Here is a 19,734-nt window from a genome sequence, read left to right as displayed (position 1 = left end):
AGATTGGTAGACATTGGAAGATAACGCAAGTATTACCAGTAAGGATCATTTTGGTAGGACAAATAATCCAATTACTAAACTTATCTGTTTTCTTCTTGTTTCTTTATTTCATGAAGAAATTACTCCTGATCTAGTGCAATCAAAACCAGACCAGGGAGAAAATGTTAGGGATTTTTGTCAACGTGGATAATGCTGTGTGCTTATTCTGGCTAGTGGGACCTCTGATTAGTATTTTTCTTACTCGATGAAGCTCAGAACATCACACAGTAATAGTCATATCCTTGCTGTTCACCCTGATTTGAGATTTGTTTCTTAACACGGACAAAAAAAAAGTGTTGTTTGAAATGCTGATCATAACTCCTGAAGAATGAAAGATTTGGAAGCAATTAGGTTTGGGAGAAGCTGTTTGTGTCTTCATGCAATGACTTTGGAGAATTGTCTCAGGCTAATATTTATAATCACCTTCAATTTTTTTTTTTTTTGTTTAAAGAAAGTGAATGTTGAGTCATCATTTGCACGCACGCAGAGTTTTGCAAAATATTTTGGGTTTTGTTGAAGAAAATAACAAACAAGTGAGCTATTGGGCTCACTTTCCAGATATCCAAATGATGAAGTTTCAGTTAAAGAAGAAGAACATGCTGTCCTTTGCTATTATCTTCTAACTGTTAGCACTATGTATATATAAATATAGGTAATAGAATTTTTTCACACAGTGATTTCTGTCCAATATGCCAGTTCAGTATATGGTCTTTCTGTGGAAGTATTTTTCTGGTGGCAAAGTTCTTCATCCTTCCTACCTGGGCACATCATGACTTACTCAGATTTTACTTCCAAAGTAGTGTTAAGTATAGCAGAATAGACACCTCAGCCCTATTTAGAGTAGCAAAATAAATAAATAAATCTGTCTGATTCGGGGAGATTTTTCTTTGGCATCAGAGACGTGGAGAAGCAAACAGAATAGCCTTGACCGTGTCTTTCTTTGTAAAGTTTTTCAAGTAGAGAATAGAACTAACCACTGGGGGTAAATCATGGTTGACCATTATACTTTTCTGTGCCTGATTTGCTAGCATAGACTGAAAACAGTGTAAGTATTTATTTTGGGAGTTCTCTAAGGAAGCTTCCTGACACAATCTACCAGAGAAGGGCTAGGTCTTCCACTGGAGCTGAAAGTCCCAAACAAGAGCCTCATGAGTTTGGTCTGTTATCTCTTGATAGTTCAGAAGTATTTTGCATAGCTGTGGCTGACAGGCAGCACCTATCAATTAATATTTTTATTGTTTTGATTGTTTTGCTTTTTCCAGTTAGCCATATAGAAAAGAAATTTATTATTCCTGGATGATTATTACATGAAAATTCATCAAATAAAATATGGACACTTAAAGATAGAGCAATGAAAACCAGTTTAAATTTGAGTGTAGATGCGCTTAGTTTGTACTTTTTGTATAAAAGTGTATGGACATTCAGAGGCTTAGTTTTAATGTCATATTTGTTCACAAAGTAACACAATTTATGGTTATTCTGTTACACACTTGTCTGTCAGTGACTTTTTTTCAGATGATTTCAAAGCTTGTTTATTGTTACTTTATTCAAAGGAGTTCACATATGTGTCTGAGCCATTTTGGCTGACCCATGGCAATCTGTGTTTGGAGAAATGAGATTTAGGGCCAGGGGTAATACTGTATATGGATTGCTGTGGGCACTTGTATGGCATTTCTTAGATTAGCTAGGTGTAGATAAGTTTATCTGAAATTGCATCTGGGTTACCTGACTAAAGCAGAGATTGCTATGGAAATAGTCATGAAATATAGAAGAGCTGGAGGGTAGGCAGTTAACCAATTGTTAGTTTTTAAAAATGTTATACAAGACTTCAAAAATATACGGAAGAAAACCGGCTCCGCGATTCACTAGGCTAATCCTCCGCCTTGCTGCGCCGGCACACCGGGTTCTAGTCCCGGTCGGGGCGCCGGATTCTGTCCCGGTTGCCCCTCTTCCAGGCCAGCTCTCTGCTGTGGCCAGGGAGTGTAGTGGAGGATGGCCCAAGTGCTTGGCCTCTGCACCCCATGGGAGACCAGGAGAAGCACCTGGCTCCTGCCATCGGATCAGCGCGGTGCGCCGGCCACAGCACGCCGGCCGCGGCGGCCATTGGAGGGTGAACCAACGGCAAAGGAAGACCTTTCTCTCTGTCTCTCTCTCTCACTGTCTACTCTCCCTGTCAATATATATATATATATATGGAAGATTAGACAGTGCCTGTGAGTCAGCAACTGGATGGGACTGTAGAGAAGAATCCGAATGTACCCTTAAATCTCCAATCCAGAGTACAAGACTAATTTCTGTATTTCATAAACAGTTATAGAGTCCTTTCTGGGGACTATGAAATCTGTGATGGAATGATTTATTTCTTATTACTGTTTACACATAATGCATCTCTTGGTTCGTATATACTTTCATGAGATGTTAAGTGAATGAGTAGTTGAAGGAGGTAAACTAAGTGTATTCACACTCAAAGGTTATTTAGTATACTTTTTATGTTTATGTCTCATCTCTCAACCAATAATAAAAATGTTGTCTACTATAATGTCAGGGATTGTTCAGTGTGCTCTATACACAGAAAATTTAATATGGTTATTTCACACAGTGTATTTATGTGCTAGATACTTTTAGAAATTATATAATTGGTAAGCAGGGGGAACGAAAGGGAAAAATAGGAAGCGAGAGAGTGAGAGCAAGAGTGAGCAAAAGAGAAAGAGAGATGCACTCCACAAATGCCTTGAATAGTCAAGGCAAGACCAGGTCAAGTCAGGAACTGAGAAAAAAGGCTTGTTCAATGTAAATAATTATAATTTGAATAAATAAATATATAGACAGATATATAGATGTATCAACAAGCAAACAACAAAGAGAGTGTCCCAGAAAGATAAGTTTAGAGAACATTAATAAATTAATCCTCCTAGAAGATTTTAAGTTGACTTGGTTGGTAAATTAGAGAAAATTATCACATACAGTATTGTCTTAAGGTTGAAGTGAATCTCTTATTCCTGAATAACCTAGCACATGGTTTATACTCACTATCATCAACTCTCTCCTTCAATACCTGCCCTGACACCTGATAGATAATTTCTTCTTTTTTTAACTTTTATTTAATGAATATAAATTTCCAAAGTACGACTCATGGATTACAATGGCTTCCCCCCGACACCGTCCCTCCCACCCACAACCCTCCCCTCTCCCACTCCCTCTCCCCTTCCATTCACATCAAGATTCATTTTCAATTTGATAGATAATTTCTTAAATGCTATGTCTGCTGCTCAGATGTCCAGGAAATTAATATTCTCTAGTCAGTTTACGTGTTAGACTTTCCAGAAATACTTCAGGAAATTTATATTCTTTTAGGAAAAAGATTAATTTTAATTTTAATATTTCAATAATTTCCATAACTTGTGTATTTATTTTTCAAGGTTCATAAAATGAAATTTTCAATTTTATTACATGGCATTTTAAAATAAAATATTGAACATAAAAACAGGTTTGTTGTTGTTTTCTAATGAGCCATTTTAATTTTAATTACTATTCCCAATCATTAGCTCCAGTTTTGGATTATAAAGCACTATCAAAGGTACTACTGGATTAAGCAATTATCAGAAAATGATTTATTTTTCTTTGCGAACAATAAAATCACTTAAAATATTTTGTAGAGTTGCTGTGATAAAAGCCATGCTACTCTATGATGTGTAGGCTTAGTGTAATTTTAAAAATTACTAAATTTTGGAAATTATCCCTTTTTATTGAGTTCTCTTGGCTTTGGAGGATGTCAAATATAAATAGTCCATAAAATATAAGCCTTTCAGATCAGTACTGGTGAAAAAACATTTTGTTATTTAAACACTTGTTTGGCAATGAATTCATTGGTATGAAATAAAAAATAAAGCTATTTATTCACTTAATTTTAAGTTATGACAATAATCCTTTCAATATAATGGTATATTTATAAATAAGAAAATGTCCAATTATTAAAAACGGGATCATCAAAGAAGGAGGTGCCTTTCTCTGGAGGGAGGAGAGAACTTCCACTTTGACTATGACCCTGTCAGAATAAGATCGAGGTTGGCGAACTCAGGGGGCTTCCATGGCCTTGGCAACTCATGACTAGAGCCTAAGGAGATTACTAATGCCATAAACAAGAGTGTCAAATTGTTAAGTCAACAACAGGAGTCACTGTGTGCTTACTTCTCATGTGGGATCTGTCCTTAGTGTGTTGTCCAATGTGAAGTAATGCTATAACTAGTACTGAGACAGTATTTTACACTTTGTGTTTCTGTGTGGGTGCAAACTGATGAAATCTTTACTTAATATAAACTAAATCGATCTTCTGTATATAAAGATAATTGAAAATGAATCTTGATGTGAATGGAATGAGAGAGGTTAGCGGGAGATGGAAGGGTTGCGGGTGGGAGGGACGTTATTGGGGGGAAGCCATTGTAATCCATAAACTGTACTTTGGAAATTTATATTTACTAAATTAAAAAAAAAGAAAATGTCCAATTATTGTCTAAGAAACACAGCAATATGCTTTTTGAAAGTTTATAAATTTATTGCATCTTTTTGATTAAAGTAGTATCATTTCTCAAAATTTGTTATGTTCTTCCATGAACATTTATTTGACTTAAATTATCTCATTTTGCTATTAGTATGAATGGATTGGCAACTACTAGAAATTCACTGCTGAGTGGCTTCCTTCTGCCTGAAACTTTTAAACCTGATGATTTTAATAAAACATTAAATTGATTCTAGATCCATTTCCCCATTTGATGTTCACATTTCCGCTATCCTAGTGGAGGCCTTGACTTCCTGCACCTTTTGCAGATCTTTTGCAGATTTACATAAACACATTTCCTGGAGACAACATTTACAACATTTAGCCATGACAGCCTGGACCCTTGGGCATTTCACATACTGTAGGTGCATGTCATTCATGAGGATTCTGTTGATCTCTTGTCATTCCTGCTACCTAGATGTCATTCAGAGGGTTGTTTGCTATTTTAATGGATAAAAACCTGAAACAGTAAGGTCAATGAACGCAACAGGGCCACAGAGCGGGTCAGGTTCAACTGCAAGTTTCAGATGCTACTTGCGAAAACAATTGTGAGAGATGATGAGGAAGGAAGTTATTGCTAAGGACTGAACTCTGAAATTAGAATTATTTGACATTCTGATTATCTACACATCATATGTTTCTAGTTCCTTCAGTGTCTATGAGATGAATATTTGCAAAACATCTGAAAATACACTCCCTTCCTCTTTAGCATTCATGATCAGTGTACATTGCATTAGTTGCCAATTTATAAATAGAAAGAATCTATTGTTTAAAAACACAAACCCTGGAGGAGAAATACAACAATTCTGCGGAACAATTGGAATATCTAAGATATTTAGTGGAGTAGTATGAGACAAGATTAATTTTGTATGCCAAAATGTTCACACTATTTTTACATAGCAGAATCCTAGTGCATTTTTAAAATGTGTTAATATCAATTTTATATATGTACATATTTGCAAAAATAATTTCCAACATACTGTTTTATTGACTGTCCTATTCATTCTTTATGTGTCAAGGCATCTCTTCTTTTTTCTTTTTTAATTTATTTTTTTGACAGGCAGAGTGGACAGTGAGAGAGAGAGAGAGACAGAGAGAAAGGTCTTCCTTTTCCGTTGGTTTACCCCACAATGGCCTCTGCGACTGGCATACCACGCTGATCCGAAGCCAGGAGCCAAGTGCTTATCCTGGTCTCCCATGGGGTGCAGGGCCCAAGTACTTGGGCCATTCTCCACTGCACTCCTGGGCCACAGCAGAGAGCTGGACTGGAAGAGGATCAACCAGGACAGAATCCGGCACCCTGCCCAGGACTAGAACCCGCAGCGCAGGCGCCTCAGGCAGAGAATTAGCCTAGTGAGCTGTGGCGCCGCCCCAAGACATCTCTTCTTAATCTAAAATCATGAGGCTACACACTGCTTTGATAAATAGCTTGTGGAACTATCTCTTATCTCTGGAGTGAAGAAAATATGCATCTAAATTCATTTGTATTCTCTGAACATTGAAGTGTGTCCCCCAAAGGAAAACTTGGGAACTCTCTACGAGTAATCAATCGTGATTACTTTAATAAAAATATCTATTTGGCCTTTTAAACTAAGGGACCAGCCTGAGAAGAGCAAATCTGAAAATTAATAATTTTTTTGACAGGCAGAGTGGACAGTCAGAGAGAGAGAGACAGAAAGAAAGGTCTTCCCTTGCCGTTGGTTCACCCTCCGATGGCCGCTGCGGCCGGCGCACCGCGCTGATCCGAAGGCAGGAGCCAGGTGCTTCTCCTGGTCTCCCATGGGGTGCAGGGCCCAAGCACTTGGGCCATCCTCCACTGCACTCCCTGGCCACAGCAGAGAGCTGGCCTGGAAGAGGGGTAACCAGGACAGAATCCGGCACCCCGACCGGGACTAGAACCCGGTATGCCGGCGCCGCAAGGCGGAGGATTAGCCTATTGAGCCATGGCACCGGCCAGAAAATTAACAATTTTTAAGAATTAAAATATTTTAAAAAAGGGTTTTCTTAAAATACTTGAATTGTTATTTAACAAAAAATGGGCATTTCTATTTTCTCTCTTTGTTACACATACAAGTAGAATTCCGTTGAAGTTTACTTTTTACACTTGATCTTAGCCAAAAGGCCGAGAAGCAATAAAGTTTACTTTTTTTTCTATTAAATATACATGTTCTTACTCATTTGGTCACTAGAAGTTACTTTTGCATGACAGAATACATTTTCATCCTGATTTTATTATTGCAACTTCAAATTAACTAAGAAGAAAAATACATTTTGGAAGTACCACAATTGTTTTATTTTACCACTTTATTGATTTATTTGGTTTTGATTTATTTATCTATATAGTTGAGGGTGAAGAGAGAGAGAGAGACGGAGAGAGAGAGAGACTTCTCCCATCTGCTGATTCACTCCCTGAATGTCTAGGCCACCTGAAGTCTGGGGCTGGGAGCCAAAACCTCAATATGTGGGTAACAGGTACTGGCACTAACGACACTGCCTCCCAGGATGTACATTGGCAAGAAGCTGGAATCAGGAAATGGGACAGGAACTTGAACCCTGGCACTATATTGTGGGACTAGAGGATCTTCACTGGTCAAGTGCCTGTCCCACACTTGGGTTCATGGCTTATGACACTCGTGTCAGCTTTCTAAGAATGTTGAAGTGACCCACTGCATCACAGGAGAAACGGGAAGAGAAGAACTGGTCCAAATCTGGGAGAAAAGCTCTCTTTCATTTTTATCTACACTGGGATAGTTATGGTTCCTGAAAGGAATCTGCAATTAGTCACTGAAGTCTCTAGAAAGAAAATCTGGTATCTTCAGAAGTTAGAGAAGAAAATATTCTAGTAAATGGGGCCAGCGCTGTGGTGTAGTGGGTAAAGACACCGCTTCCAGTGCTGGCATCCCATATGGGGGCTGGTTCAAGACCCGGCTGCTCCACTTCTGATCCAGCTCTCTGCTATGGCCTGGGAAAGTAGTAGAAGATGGCCCAAGTCCTTGGGCCCCTGCACCCACGTGGGAGACCTGGAAGAAGCTCCTGGCTCCTGGCTTCAGATCAGGCAGCTCTGGTCATTGCGGCCATCTGGGGAGTGAACCATCAGATGGAAGACCTCTTTCTGTCTACCTCTCCTTCTCTCTCTGTGTAAATCTGACTTTCATATAAATAAATAAAGCTTTAAAAAACTAAAAAGAAAATATTCTAGTAAAGATATGAATAAGGAGGAAGTTGAGGGTCAATAAACTCTGGCCATTCTTCTCCAAAATGACCTTTTCCTCCCCTGGCAGGTATTCTCACTCCTTGTTCTTACTATAAGTGGACAGACATGAGAATCTAATGCAAAAATACTCAAAGATTACTCACGTTTCAGTTTCTTTGTTTTAGTTTTCATTCACTTGAAAGGCAGAGAGACAGAGACAGCAACCTAGAGATCTCCTATCCCCTGGTTGAGTCCACAAATGCCCCAGTAGCTGAGGCTTGGTCAGGCAGAAGGAAGGATCCAAGAACTCAATCCCAGTCCCTCACATGAGTGGCAAGGACCCGATCACTTGATCCCTAGCAGGAAGCTGCAATGGGAGTCCCTCACATGAGTGGCAAGGACCCGATCACTTGATCCCTAGCAGGAAGCTGGGATCGGAGACCCTCACATGAGTAGCAAGGACCCGATCACTTGATCCTTAGCAGGAAGCTGCGATCGGGAGCAGAGCAGGGTCTTCAGCCAAGGCACTCAGGTAGGGAATATGGGCATCCAAATGGCACCTTCACCACTGCACCAAATCACGGCTCTTGTAATTATTTCTTGTCAGCTAACAAAGCGGGATGTAAGGGTGTCACATAGCACACAGTTCAACTCAGTGTGAGGATTAATAGGGTGGATTTCCAGGAAGGACTTAATTTCCATTTTTGCAAAATAGCTGAAAATTAAAGTCCACATAAGACATACAGAGTGCTGTTGAATAATTAGTAAGCAATGTCAGCATCACATGTGGGTAGCATCAGCTTTAACAATTAGTCTCTTGATTGTGTCCTTAGAAACCCTAAGAGAGCAGCCTGCGCTGCGGCTCACTAGGCTAATCCTCCACCTGCCGCGCTTGCACCCGGGTTCTAGTCCCAGTCAGGGCGCCGGATTATGTCCCGGTTGCTCCTCTTCCAGGCCAGGTCTCTGCTGTGGCCCAGGAAGGCAGTGGAGGATGACCCAAGTTCTTGGGCCCTGCACCCGCATGGGAGACCAGGAGGAAACTCCTGGCTTCGGTGGCAGCCATTTGGGGGGTGAACCAATGGAAAAGGAAGACCTCTCTCTGTCTCTCTCTCACTATCTAACTCTGCCTGTTGAAAGGAAGGAAGGAAGGAAGGAAGGAAGGAAGGAAGGAAGGAAGGAAGGAAGGAAGGAAGGAAGCCTAAGAGAGCATAGAGAAACGAGTTGGGTTCCAAGGGCTGAAGATTTTGGACCTTTTAGGTCCTGCAATCTGAACATCATTGCAGGAATGGTCTGAAAATTGATTAATAAGGAATGTCTCTCTTACAAGGGAGGACAAGTAAATTCTTTTTATTTTTTAAAGATGTATTCATTTATTTGAAAGGCAGAGTTACAGAGAGGCTGAGCAGAGAGAGAGAGAGAGAGAGAGGTCTTCCATCTGCTGGTTCACTCCCCAGATGGCTGCAACAGCCAGAGCTGAGCTGATCCAAAGCCAGGAGCCAGGAGCTTCTTCTAGGTCTCATTCATGGGTTCAGGGGCCCAAGCACTTGGGCCATCTTATACTGCCTTCCCAAGCCATAGCAGAGAGCGAGATCGGAAGTGGAGCAGCCGGGGCTCGAACGGCGCCCATATGGGATGCTGGCACTTCAGGCAGATGCTTTACCCACTATGCCACAGTGCCAGCCCCAAGTAAATTCTTTTCAGCTGAGACTCCTATTTGAACTAAAAGTATACCATCACTAACCCAAATCTGTTATAATAATTTCAGCGACATGGTATTGCCTGGTAGTAATTGTTGACAAACAAACATGCCAGAAAATCTTCCAAAAACATTGAAGGAGTCAGAAAAAAGGTTATAGATGAAGAACAAGCTGCACAGTTTAAACTTCATTGCACCTCTGGGACTTCTTTGAAAAATACCATTTTGCAGTTTCCTTGATTCTATAACTTCCCTAATGTTTCCTGTACATGCCTCCTGCTGCTCAGATAGCAGCCAGAAATCACTTTGTAAAATAAAAGGGAGGGGGGTATATTTCCAAGACAGAAGGGCAGAAAGGGGCCAAAAATCAGCATCGCAGTTTTCAGTTGATGTGACCAGAAACCAGCAAGTAACACAGCTGGTGACAGAATAAAATAAAAATGAGATGAGGAAGAAACAGAAAAACACGGAGAGCTAGGGTGTGTGTCAATGAACTTGACAGACGGGAGGCGGAGATGCTCCTCATGTTTTCTTTCTTGCACAACATTTTCTGATTAGACATTTATTTGCGACCCTGTTCTTCTGTTCTTTGCACACTTGTAGTGGAGTTTATGCTGGAGAAAAGCACATGGTTGTATGTGTTCCGGCCTTATCTTTATGGCTTGCATGCTGACTGCTAGATCCTGATGACATTCTATTTGTCCTAACGAGTAAGCTGCACCTGCTTTATATTTCAGTGCTTTCTTCTGGCTTCTTTTCTATTCCTTCAAATTCTTTGAGATATGGCCTTTTTCTACTAAGAAAATCAAGTTATTTGGAAAAATCATATGATTTACCAGCTATTTACATCTCCAATACTGTTTTATCCAAAAGAATATTTCACATTGTAATTGGTCACATCATAAAGATGGTATTTAGATAATATATGCTCTCCTATTTACAACTAGAGTACAAAAAGCATAAAATCTGAAGTATGAAAATGTGTTTTATTTTCGACTAAGTGTTTGATATATGTGTATTTCTATTATAAATATAGGTAGAGGAGAATTTTCCTCAGGAATTAAAGATCTGCCATAAAATATGTTTATATGTAATGACCTTTTTATACAATTTACTTTGGGCGGTTATAGCACTTATGTCCTTAATAGATGAGTTGGTGTTCATTTTGTATTGTTCGTCTCTGCAATAAACTTTGAAATTACTATTTTATTGACACTGTTTTCTGCATAGCACCATCCACATGCAGGCTCTAACCCTGGGCTTCAGCTGTTTCCTGAATATTTGAACTATTGCTGCAATCTGAATTTTGCATAATAGTTTTCAGGTCCACATTTCTCTTCACATGAAAAGGGTCAGAGAGAATCTCCCCTACATGGTTCAGGAGATTCTAACCAGAATCAGACACAGCCTTTTCCTTCCTGTGGTTCTGTGGGAAGATGTCAAAACATGAGAATAATTTATACTACAGATAAAATATCCACACAAGTAATTATTTACAAAATCATACCTGTATCTACTCAAGACCAGGGGAAAAAGTGGGGCCAGCATTGTGGAGCAGTGGAAAAAGCTGCCGTCTGCGATGCTGGCATCCCACATGGGTGCTGGTTCATGTCCCGGGTGTTGCACTTAGGATTCAGATTCCTGTTAACGGCCTGGGAAATGAAGAAGATAGCCCAAGTATTCAGGCTCCTGCCCCCTCTGTGGGAGACCATGACAAGGCATCTGGCTCCTGGCTTTGGCCTGGCCCAGCCATGGCTATTGCTGCTGACTAGTGAGTGAACCAGCCGATGGAAGATCTCTCCTTCTCTCTCTGTAACTGCGACATTCAAATAAATAAAAAATCTTTAAAAGGAGGGAAATAAGTCAATAATTACCATACCATGTGGTATGTCTATAAGTGCAATGCCCTGTGACAATTGTTCCTTCCAAAGTTGAAAATCTTCTTAGAATGTAGAGACATGTTAGGGGGTAAATGATTGAATTTGCTGACTAAATGCAAAAGTTTTATTTAAAACTTTGGAGAATTAAATAATAACTCACACACAATATTTTATATGACTCTGAACACTTTGGGATTCCAAATCCTTGAATTTAAATAATTTAAACAAAGAGCTGATTTGGATCCCACAATTACAGTTTACAATTACATAATTTTATTTTTCTTCTTTTGGTCTATTTAAATTACTATAATTACCTCTTATAATTATTCCATTGTACAATCCAATTAAAGGCTTATTAGCACACTTTTATATACTTGTGTCTCTAATGGAAATTGGCCATAATTGAATGAAAAATTTGAGATTTTAATGAATTCTAACTGACACCTAAACTACTGATTTTCACTTTATATATATTTCACAGTTTTTAATAACAGTGTGTCTAGGGACTTTGGTCAATTCGCATTAACATTTTATTCCAAGTACTCACAGAATTATTCAAAACTTACAATCTTTTCATTACTGTAAGTGATGAAATTCATAAAATAATGCTCAAATTCGATAATTACCTGTAGATATTCATTATCATATGAATTAATTTCCAATACAGTACTTATGTATTAGTACAGCAATTTTGATATAGGATAATTCAGATAACTATATCAGGGCCTCATTTTCTCTGCTCTGTTGGGCACCCTTAGCCATTCTTTCTCTTCTCATCCACATCATGCTGGCCCTCCAACTTCTCTCAAGTCCTCTGCCGGTCAAGTTCTGTCCTTATGTGACCTTCAGCTGGAGTTCACCTTGCGCTTCCAACCTTCTCTGCTCAGCTGCCCAGGATCCGTCCTCCCTACCTCATCTCAAAGCTCATGGAAGTCTTCCCGATGGTCCACGTTAGATCCAGTGCAGCTGTCAACATGCCCTGTATATTACCATAATTTGTAATTAGCTCTCTATCAGTGATTAAGTAATACATCTTTCCAGATAGAAACTTATTAATCAGTATGTCAGCATCCCTTCAAAAGGAACAAGTGTATTCTAGATTTTTACACTGAAAATGTATGACCCTCCACATTAAAGGAAATACATTCATTACTTGTACGCGTTCTTCTGAATACACCTGATCCCTTAGCACAGGGGTGGGCATGCGAGCCAGCCACGCCAGCTGGAGACTTCCATCAAGATGTTTGGAATCAGAGGAAATACAGGGACTACCATCCCTGCCTGACACGTGAGGTTGAGAAGCTCATCTAAGGGCCTGGAGGCTACCTGTTGCACATTGTGGTTCTCTCAGAAGCCTTCTATAGCCCTGCCCTGCTGGTCAGTTAGACTCAATATGAATCCTACGCTTTTTCTAAACTAGCAAACAGAACAACCAAGTGTAAACACAATCTTATGTGATTAGAATTCCATGAAGAATCATGTATAAAAAAAAACTAAGCGAAGTTGACTCAGAGTTTTCTAAATTAATCCTTTCTATGCAATGATCAATTAAATTTCAGTTTTCAGGAAGACAATGCCTGTAATCACTCTTTGTCTTTTTTTAAAATTTTTTAAGAGGGAGAGAGGAGAGAAAGTGTGTGTCCCCATTCGCTGTTTTACTCCCCCAGTTACCACAAAAGCCAGGACTGAGCCAGCTTGAAGTCTGGTGCAGAGAACCCCAGACCTCCACATGGGTGATCACCTGCTGCCTCCCACGATCTGCACTGGCAGGAAATGGGAATCCGGAGCTGGTGGTAAAACTTGAACCCAGAACCCAGGCCTTCCTGCACAGGACTTGTTTGCCAGGCCAAGCATCTGTCCCTCCCTTGATTTCAGTGTAATGTAATGTGACTGGGACTTTTCCTTTTAGATGTCTTATGACCTCTGAATTTAAAGATAGAATTACTCATGTAGAGAGAAAATGACTAATAAAAATGAATGCGTAACAAAGCAGACTAATTACAATAGTAATTTGCTATTTGGAAAAAAATCAGATTTGTTTATTGTGTGTTGGAAACAAAGATTCAAGATAGTTTGGACAGATTTCTAAGAGGTATTTAATCTGATTACCAAAATCATTTTAACATTTAACTTAGAATATGCAAATCTTATTTACACACACTGGGTAAAAATGTCTAACTTTTCCAGGACCGAATATGAGCCAGTACAATCTGACTCAAGATGGAAATCCCCAAATAACCTCTTCTTGTCACTATGGCAACTAGGGGCAAACAGTGTTCAAGAAGAAGTGAGCAGTTGGGGAGTGTTTGACAGTTTCTGTTAGGCTTCACTGACAGCAAACATTGACTCAACACACTGCCTCTCCTGGAATGAACCTAAATGAGCAAATCGTAATCCCTGTCACTGACAATGACAGGACTGAGTCACGGTGCAGGCCAGAGGATCAAAATTAAATGGATATTTAATTAAATATTCATAAAAAATGCTTCCTAATTCAGATATGCTCCAAAGAGCATGCCTTTCTCTCTCTCTCTCTCTCTCTCTCTCTCTCTCTCTCTCTCTCTCTCATCTATATCTAACATCAGTCTATCTTTTCTATCTATTATCTATCAGGTACCTATCTTTAAACTCCATCATCCTTTTTAGGGCATATGGTGGTTACCTCGAGATAGGACTGGTCGCACACCGCTTGAAAAAATGCCATTTTATTTATCGACAATTTTTATGGAAATTCCTCTTTATGTTTTCTTAAAAAAGAAATGTTTTTGAGAAGGAAAGCAAGTATCAATCCACTCAAAAACCAGTCATCTAAACAGGTGTGTGAATTATGTCTCTTTGGAACATAAAGGAGGATTACTAACACTATCAATGATTCCTAAGTAATACAGTCACAGAGTGGACCTTTCTTATGCAAAGTGCATAGAATGAGGAGCTGAGAGCTCAGGATGTAGATGCAGAAAAAATTTCATGTAGCTGAGTGTCAATCAGAAGGCCTTGTCTGAAGAAGAGCTGCAGGGAGGCTACCAAGGGGGTAATGGGAGCTTCTGGGATGGGCTGAAGCACAGTCATATCAGGTGGGGTGTGCGACGTCCTCACGGGGCTGCAAAGTTGCAGAACCTTTTGTATTAGAACAAGCTACCTTAAAACCAGAGTGGTGCTGAGATTGCTCGGGAATAGCATCTTCAGATCTGAAGGCTGATGGTCCTATATGCAGAGAATATGGAGCACCGTGGAGGGATGTTCCCAACGTTTTCAAAAAGTCTGATGTGTGTTTTTGAAGTCATATCCCAGATCAGAGGGGTTTGAAGAAAGCTCTCACAAAGTGACATCTTAATTTTTATAGGTGACTTAACTGAGCGTGGGTTGGATGATGAAATGATAGTTGTGATCAATAGCGGGCCTGTGTTGGGTGCTGAAGGAGTGGCATGTGTACCGATGGCACCGGGCATCGGAAGTGTGAAGAGGATACAGAGAGGAGAAGCGGTGAACTCAGGGGAAACTTGCCGTCTTTCCAGGGTTTTCATGGTAAAGAATCAGTAAAAAGAGTAAGTTATTTCTTTTCAAAACGTTCAAAGCAATTGATTTTAATACCTGATTTTGTTTTTGATGCTTTTGTAAAAAATATAAACACTTAAAAATGGTAAAATAATAAACAGAATGGATATATTATTTTACCAAATCAAAATAAACATAAGAATGAGCATACTCTAAAAATTTGTGTCATAATAGATTTAAAGGTAATATATTTTGGTGGAGATGTTTCTGAAATACATGTATAGCTTTTTCATGTTATGTATTTTCTAAGAGCTTTTTGAAAACCCCTCCTAAGTGGAGACTGGACATTTTAAGTCTACTCTGTTGCAGTATATTGCTATCTATACTACCATAATATTTTGGTGTGTTTGGCTATGATGTAAGCTTTGCTTCAAGGGAAAATTACAAATAATTTGAGTTTAGCAGGTGCAGCAAATCAATAAAAGGAACCTCTTAAAGTAAGCTGCTGGTATAGTCACCAATGCAGAGATTTTATTTGCCTTATAATTCTTTATTACCATTTCCTCCAGAATCTCAGGCAGCATGTGACTTCTTTGAAAAGGGCTGTAATTGAACACTTCGTCACATAGTCACTGAGCATTAAATTTATAGCGAAAATGTCACACAAAGCTTCGACACAAGAAGATAAACAACTGAAACATTATTAATTACTTTCAGCAAACTTAGTCATTAAAATAGTCTGTTGGACTCCATAGAGACTATTAACAAATATATATTTATAAGACATCTCTTTCCTCTAGCCAAGGGTTACTTAGTAAAAGAAACTAGCTACAAAAATATGTGCACAATATAACAACATTTGAACTTTTTTTTCTATTTCTTTTTATTGATTTGAGAGGCAGTGGGACAGAGAGAGGAGTAACATGAGAGAGAGAGAGAGAGAGAGAGAGAGAGAAAGTTCCCTCTCCCCAAATGCCTGCAATGTCCAAGACTGGGCTAGGCCCAAACCAGGAGCTGGGAATTAAACCCATGTCTCCCACATGGGGCAACAGGGACCCAAGTACTTGAGCTACCTGAGGTATCACCTCCTGCTTCCCAGGGTGTACATTAGCAGGAAGCTGGAATCAGAAGCAGGACTGGAACTCAAACCCAGGCGCCCTGATGTGGGCTATGAACATTCCAAGCAGAGTCTTAGAGGCTAAGCAAATGACCCATCCCCTGCACCATCTTTAATACTAGAGAAACTGTCTCTGAGAGCTCTTTAAGTTAGGTTGATGAACTTAAGATTTTATAAATCTCACTGAGGATGAAATATATATTTAAGGTAAGAGAGGTTCAATATGGCAATCTGTATTTGAATGCACACCTAATGAATACGGTCTGTTTAATTTCAGAACTTAGTTTCCTTGTAGAGTATCAAAAATATAATTAATATATGGTTATTCCATTTAATACTTGCAACAGTGCCTAAACAAGGACATTGCAGATATAATAATAAATTTCATTGTATTTTTCTTTATATATCCTTACCCATGATAAGTAAGATATATTTCACAATATAACATTACTTTTGGACCTTTATGTACATTTCATAAAGTTGTTTGAAACGCACTTGAATTTTGAAGCAATCATAGTTTTTTCTTCACAAATAAATACTGTATTAAACATCTAAAAGTATCAGTTGTTTTGAGAGGCAAATACACTGTCATTCATAATTCATGATTAAAGGCAATTGTTCAAAACAAGTCACTTGAAATCACCTAAAAACAAATCATTTAAGAAGAAAACCAATTTTGATGGCATTTTAATAGCAACTGAGTATTTTAATTTTAAAAATAAGCTAGAAATATTTAGGAGTTGGCAATGTTGGCTCCATATAGCACAGGATATGAAAGTGATTAAGTAATTCAAGAAGTTAAATTAAAATAGTTCACTAATTGACATTTTAAATGTCTTGTCTTAAATATCAGACATAGCAATGCAATTTACAAATGATATAGAAAATTTGTATAACAAAATCTGAGTCATAGTTACAATAATTAAATATTAGATTTGCTAGTTTTCCTAGACTTCTGTACTTCTCCAAAAGAATATATTGTTTATATTTGAGGTTAATAACTCTATTTCCCCCCCAAAGATGTCTCCTCTTCCATTAAGGTTTTTAATTTCTAATTCAAACCACAAAAATCTTTGTCAGCATCACCAGTCTGGATGAGAGAGGAGAAACAGTAACGGACAAGGAATCACAGTTCCAGATTATTTTCCTATTTGACATTTAGCCCTTTAAGGTCTTGGTAGCATCACAAAAGGTAGCAAGGTGGATGAGATCACTTCCAAGGCTCTTTGACTCCTCTTTCTATTTCTAGCCTGTATTTCTCTCAAGGACTTGTAATGATTACTTGGAACACGTGTAGGTGAGAAAATTGCAGCTAGAAAGGACCTTATATCGAAGGGTCTTCCATATTTGCAGTTAAGTGTCCATTTCAACTAACAGTTTTCTCTATCTCTGTTCTGAACTTTTCCATCCAAATTCAGTGTCATGCCAAGCACACAGACTGATTTTGATTATCATGACAAATGCCATTCCCTAGAGCAAGACTGGGAAAATCACTGCCCATGAGCCAAATCCTTACAACCTCCTCAATTTGTAAATAAAGTTTTATTGGTGCTCAGCCACTTACTTGTTTACTTTCGTCTCCAGCCATTTTCATGCTACAGGCAAAGACTGAGTAGTTATGACATGGCTCCATGACCACAAAATCCAACATTTACTCTTTGGCTATTTACAGAAAATGTTTGCTGACTTCTGTCACAGTGAAGTAAAAGCAAACCCCATTAATTTGTAAGTGGATATTTTTGGAACTTCAATGGACATGTTCAATGAACCGTAAGATGTAATTTTTATCTGACTTAAATTTTGTTACTTGGAACAATGTCTCCTGGATCTCACAATCCCCCGTCCTTGGTCACCACCAAATGGAGAATTGCTGTCCGCTTCTCTGAGTCTGACTTTTTCAGATTTCACATGTGAGTGAGATCATATGGCGTTTATCTTTCTGTTCCTGGCATAGTTCACTTAACAGCATGTCCTCCAGGTCCATCCATGTGGTTGCAAGTGATCCATTTTCGTTTTGTCCCAAGTTGACAAGTATGCCATGTTGTTTACATACCATTCTTCTTTATACACCCATCTGTTGATGGACTTTAGTTTGAGTCCATATCTTGGCTACTGTGAACAATGCAGTAGTGAGTATGGGAATAAATACAAGAGATCCGTTGTACCTCATTGTGACTATAGTAAATAACAGCATGATACATACTTAAAAATTGCTAAGAGTACATTTTATGTGTTCTCACAACACACAAGAAATGATAAACATACAAGGTGATATGTGTGTTAATTACATTGGATTAGCCTCTCCCAATGTATACACATATCAAAATATTATGCCATATACCATAAATATTCATGTTTGTGAATTTTAAAATGCATTGTTTTACAAAGATAGTTATAATAATTCCAATCATATTGTGCTCAGATTCAAAACCATTAACAGAAGCTTGAAATTACTAGGATAGTATGAAATAAATTTAGCTTTAAAGCAATGAATATGCCATTTTATCAAGTATTTTGAACACCCCCCAAATTGTCATTCTGTAGTGTTTGTGGGAGAGCAAAGCAGTCACCTTGCCCTGGAGCCCTGTGGTTCTGTCCATGTCGACCAGCAGCCAGCAACCAGCAAACAGGAGACGCCCTGGTTCCGCACTGCAAACTGTTGTTCCCTTGTCTGTCAATCAGAGCAAACACTTGAGCAAAAATATCTGGAAAGACGCTTCCAATGAAACCAAGATGTGCATCGTGATTTTTCTTATCAATTTGGGGCTAAAAGACCAAAGAAAGAATTCAGAGAGAGGTTCCCGTTGAAGTCAGTCAAAGCAGATCCAAGAATGGAGAACAGGACTCAGATTAGCTCTCCAGGAACCCACGTGACGGTCTTTCTACTGCAGCCCCGTGTTCCTGTGACCCCTTGTGGGATTTATGCAGCGTTCTCCCCTCCGGAGTGATAAGATACACTTTAGAGAAGGGTCCTCACTGCAGCCATTTCTTTCCCTTGCATATTAAAGCAGTAGCGCCTTATCTATGAAGCAGAGCTCTAAGTCCCTGTGATGCCTCCCTTAGAATTAATTCTCTCGTTAAAGCCAACTGATGTGGAAGTCGAGTTGCCAGTATATAAAGCTGGGGAATGTTCTGTGGTTCCTCCAACATGACTGTGACATCTCAAAGCTTCAAGCTGCACGATTTGAGTTAATCACAGAGTAAACCTAAAACCCGGGGATGAATGCTTTATCAGTGCCTCATAAAGACAGATACATCTGTAATAAATAGAACTTCTCTGTATACAAAATGGAACAGGTCCCTGGACTGACTGTCCCTAGTACCGAATACATGTGAATGATGCAGAAAAGACAAGGATGCAAAGGCGCTGTCCAGCCTAATGAAAAAAGAGGTTGTGAATGTCTGGAGGGCCCTTTGTTTTTCCCGTTTGGACCTGTCATGTTTCACGTCCTCAGGTTGTACTTTCCACCTGGAGTGTAATGTGGAGGTGTTCTTGTGTACTTCTGAAAGCCCCAAAAGGAAAGGAGTGTTGGTATTTCTGAGAAAGATAAAGTAAAAACCTGATTAAGGAAGCATTACTCATTGCTGGAAATGGGTTATTTTCTATTTATGGGGAAAGAACACTATAAGCAAAGCTCTGCATCAGCTGTGAAGGCTGAAAATACTGGCAGGCTGGCGAGAATTCTGCAGCCTCTTCTCTGGGTGATGTAACCTCAGCAAGTTTAATCTCTTGTCCTTTTTTCTTCTGCTGCTTCTCAT

At 39.1% G+C, this 19,734-nt stretch overlaps 1 protein-coding gene and 1 pseudogene across 1 annotated transcript in view; one reads left to right on the top strand and one right to left on the bottom strand.

Annotated features, from left to right (window-relative positions):
* Positions 1 to 19,734, top strand: part of CNTNAP2 (contactin associated protein 2) — a 2,389,242-nt gene that overhangs the window by 244,192 nt on the left and 2,125,316 nt on the right. The gene's annotated exons all lie outside the window — the stretch shown is intronic.
* Positions 6,588 to 6,728, bottom strand: LOC127491958 (U2 spliceosomal RNA; annotated as a pseudogene).

The sequence above is a fragment of the Oryctolagus cuniculus genome, chromosome 3 (genome assembly GCF_964237555.1).
Source record: "Oryctolagus cuniculus chromosome 3, mOryCun1.1, whole genome shotgun sequence".
NCBI classification, from domain to species: Eukaryota; Metazoa; Chordata; class Mammalia; order Lagomorpha; family Leporidae; genus Oryctolagus; species Oryctolagus cuniculus.
Note: the sequence above shows the minus strand (reverse complement) of the source record. Positions and strands in the feature narration are given on the sequence as shown.